This window comes from Echinops telfairi, unplaced genomic scaffold, assembly GCF_000313985.2.
Source record: "Echinops telfairi isolate 266 unplaced genomic scaffold, ASM31398v2 ScPeMD7_7420;HRSCAF=8458, whole genome shotgun sequence".
NCBI classification, from domain to species: Eukaryota; Metazoa; Chordata; class Mammalia; order Afrosoricida; family Tenrecidae; genus Echinops; species Echinops telfairi.
Genome location: NW_022111320.1, coordinates 40,382,772 through 40,387,265, shown reverse-complemented (window position 1 = coordinate 40,387,265; position 4,494 = coordinate 40,382,772).

Genomic DNA, 4,494 nt, shown 5'->3' with positions numbered 1-4,494 from the left:
CAGACGAAAACTCAGTCCAGAAAGGGTAAGAGAGCAAGCGCAGTAACAGTAAGAATGAAGCTTCATGGTATACGAATAAACTACTTGAAATCAATCAAGGAACAGGCAGGCAACCCAGTAGAACAGTGATCATGCAACAGAATTAAGCCGAAACTTTATAAAAGGGATATCTAAACGTGTAAATATTGTTTTACAATCATTCAATCTCAGTAGTTGTGACTGAAATACAAAGTGAAAGCAAATTCAATGCCATCAGATTATACAGAATTAAAATAATTAATTCTATCACTTGCTAACAAAGGTGTGTATCCATGGTAATTCTCATACACTCTTAGAGGATTTTAAATGGTACAACTATTTTGAAAGAATAACAGTTTCCAGTAAAATGAAACATATATATATGCACATGATAGTTTCAAAGTATATGCCCAAGGGTAACAGTACATATACACGCACACAAAAATGACGTTCATGCAAATATGCTCTGGAAATTTAGCAATAATAACCTATAAAGAAAAAGGAAAAACAAAAGCGCTTCTCAACAGTAGAGTGAGAAAATCACTCATGATATAATCAATGTGGATTCCTAGAAGCACCCTGGCAGAGAGGTTTGATTGTTAACCAAAAGTGTATGTGTTTCTGTGAAGACTGAGTTTTGGAGTGCTGGAATCCCCAATATGATGGCCTCTGTTTCTGGGACAGATCTCACCATAGTGGCTCAGTCTTTAGCCAAACAACAGACAGGTCTAAAGGTGGGAATAATGACAGTATTAATGTGTGCACACTTTAGAAAAATCCACCCTTTGGGGTCCAGGAGGCAGCTATTATTCAAAGGCAAAGTTCAGAAAGATCAGGAAAGAGGGAGGCGTTGAGACAGGAAATGCAGGGTGGTGGAGGGTGGTGATGTCATGTTGAGGGGCCTGCGATGAATGATGAATGCAATAGAACCGAATGTGCATGGATCACTGAGTGGAAAACTGATCATTTGGTCTGTAAATCTTCACCCAATTCACAACGAAAAGTAAAAATAAAAATTTACACGTTGGAAACCACACGGGGCAGTTCGACTCTGCTATCTATAGAATCGCTGTGAGTCGGGCTTAGTTCAACAGCAATGGTTTTTATTTTGGGCTTTACAATGAAGCTAATCATATAGTGGACTACTTTGAGCAATGAAAATTAACAAAACACTGCTACCAGACACACGGTAGATGAGTCTCACAATCAAAAGGTTAGTGAGAAAAGGCAGACAAGAGAGAACATCTACTTCATGCTTCCGTTTATATGAAGTTCAAAACCAGGCAACATTAATCTTGTAGGTAAAGTCGGGGTAGAATCAGGCAGTAACTGGAAAGGTCCCTGGAGGGTGCACATAATGCTCTAATACTTCACCTGGGTGCTAATGGCCTGCATGCCCATGTTTTGGTTATTCCTCGAGATGTGCACTTTGTCTTTGTGAATTTTCTAGGATGCATGTTGAAGTTCAGTAAAATACTTATTTTAAACCATAATCAATCTGGAAACTACAAGAAAGGCATTGTTCAGTCCTACACATGTCAATCCTACACGTCATGACTAAGTACTAAACTAAGACATTATCTCTTTATTATACGTTTTATCAATTTGGAGTTTGTTTGCTTTTGGAGATCAGTGTTGGGGAAGTGGTCACTGCAGGGTTAGGCTATTGGTCTGCAGCCTGGTGGAGCCTAAAGTATGAGTCAGCCCAGGCTACAGACACCTTTGCCAGAGCAATGCCCAGCAGGTGCCATCATTTGCCCTTTTGTAGCATTCTTCACCTGTTTACTTTATGCCCCTTGCCTGCTGAGAGGTCCCTGGTATTAACAGCAAATAAGTGGGCAGCTGAGGCCAACACAAAGGGATGTCTTAGGTAATCCTTTGTGATGAATCATCTGATTTTTTATTAATTCTTGTCCTTTTGATTTCAAGAAAAGTCACAGGGCCATGCCAGGATCCCATCACCGGTGAATACTGTGCGCTACTTACTTGCCCATAATTGACAGGCTTGACCTCTCTAAAGTAGAAAATAATTATAATTATACCAATGTTATTTGTACAGCCTATTAGAAACCATTTTATATTCATTATCTCATTTGAGCCTCTTAATAGCCCTGTGCTGTCAAGGAATGCTGGGCAGGCATTATTAGCTCCATCCTATTTATGAGCCCACTGATGTTCAACTAGATCTTACAAAATACATACTTTGAAAGGGGTGCGGGAAGTTTCCTTTGACTATCACTACGTGTGCATCTGGATTTCCCCAAGAACTAGATCCTGAGACAAAGACACCATGGCCAATACTTTATTTGCTCTTATAGGGAGGCTGGGGAAAAGGAGGAAACAAGAGGATACCAGTGACATGTTGGCATTTCATCTACTAAGGTGGGCCATTGAAATTAAACCCTGCTCTGGGCATCAGGGGTTTGCACAACCTTCATAGTCATCCCACTCAAAAAACACGGACCTTGGAGTATTTATTAACCAAGGTGGGTTTTGAGAGTGAGAATTCCGTAAGATTTCTGACCTGGAGCCTAGGTAGACAAAGAGTTTTCACTCCCAGGGAGAAGACCAGACACCATTGCTCTCACAACTCCAGTTGCCCAGTTGTTGCTATCCGCTAGCCTTCGCACATATTGAAGTAAGTGGCCTTCATCCTGACAGTGGACGTTTGGAGTCCGTAGGAATGTTGTCTTGAATAATGACAAGTACTTTGGCACAAAGCTCATGATGTAGTTGAAAATAAAACTAAAAAGAAAAAATTAAATGAGCTCTTCAGTTAATTTTTAGACACATCCGTGTGCCAAAAACACGATGCTCCAATTTATTAAAATTTTTTTCTTTTTTGCCTCCATACTTCTATTGCCTGATTTAATGGATAATTCAAAGTTACCAAAGTAATAGCTATGAAGACTATGCCATTAATTTGACCTATGCCCCAAGCCATTTAAATCAATTGCTCATTCAGTATTTATTGAAAGACTATTCTTAAATCATTTCTTTAGGGTTGGTATGTAGAATCAGTAAGTTTTGTTTGCTTGTTTCAATCCGATAACCCCCTGAATTTTTTAACTGTTATTCTTTTTTGTGTATACTAAACATTCTCCAATCATTTCAAAAACACATTTGTTTCTTCTTATAATGATTTATCACTTGAAGCCACTAGTTCCACTGCATGCCACTACGTTCTAGAAAGTATTTTGTCACATTATAATACGGATCTCCATCTTTGCAATCTGTGTATCAATCTTTCTTACCTTCTAGTGTCCAGCTAAAGAAGAGAATGCCACGTGTTTTAGAATCTGTTTATTTTTCCTTTTGTTTTTATGGCAGCTTCAACTTCCAGAATCAATATTTATGAGTTAGTGTGGTTAGTAGAAGATGAAATCCTTCCATCTCAGTGGCTTACCATAGGAAATATTCACTTTTTTACAAAAGCACACTCAGTTGCTAGTTGGTAACTCTGTTTAGCTGCTGGCCTTGACGAGACTCCGGATAGTTTCAGTCTTATGATAATGTACAGATTATTGCAGAAAGGGAAGAATAATACAAGGGACTAGCACTAGCCAGTGATCATCATATGGTCCTGGTAGCCTAGAGGAAGCTGGGGGTTATGAGATAACATGTGGCTATGTGTTGACTACCAAAACTCTCTAACACATTAAATTTCACTGGTATGGAAAAAAATGAACAAATTTTGCACAGATTACAAATATGCCACCTTAAAGGACAAACAACAATGGAAGTTATTTTCCAGAGATTGAGGAAAAAGCTAAAAGTATATGATCCTAACTGATAAAAACAATGCAGTACCTTATGGGGTTTTTTTGTTTGTTTATTTTTTATCTTTATTTATAATTAATGGCTATGTTTACAGGTATTTTTTTCCATTTTATTGGGGTCTCTTACAACTCTTGTTACAAACCATAAATCAATTGTATCTGACATATTAGTACATATATTCCATCGTTCTTTCCTAGACATTTACTTTCCATTGAACCCTTGGGATCAGCTGCTCCCGCCCCCCCCCTCATGGCCCCCTGATAGATTGTAGATTTAATTATTTTCAATTCTCACTCTGAATGCAATACCTTTTTGTAAAGAAAAACTGGATTTTAATTGCTTGTTATAACATTATACTCTACAACTGTATGTGAATATATCTCCAGATATATTTACCTCATAAGAAGTCTGTACCATTGATACTAGAAGCATTTATAAGTAGCCACAAAATCAATATTTTAAATTATTATATCATCATTACCATCCTCATTTTCTCACAAGATTATATGTAAACTATGAGTCTCAGTAAACACAGAAAATGTGAAGGAGATAACCTGATCATAATCTTGCTTCCCAGTAATAACTACTATTAACATTATTGTTATTATTTCAAATTTTCAGTTCATTACCCCAAATATCAGGTCAAGTGCCCTGGAGCCACTGAGCCCAGTTAATAACCATTCCAATGGAAACAGA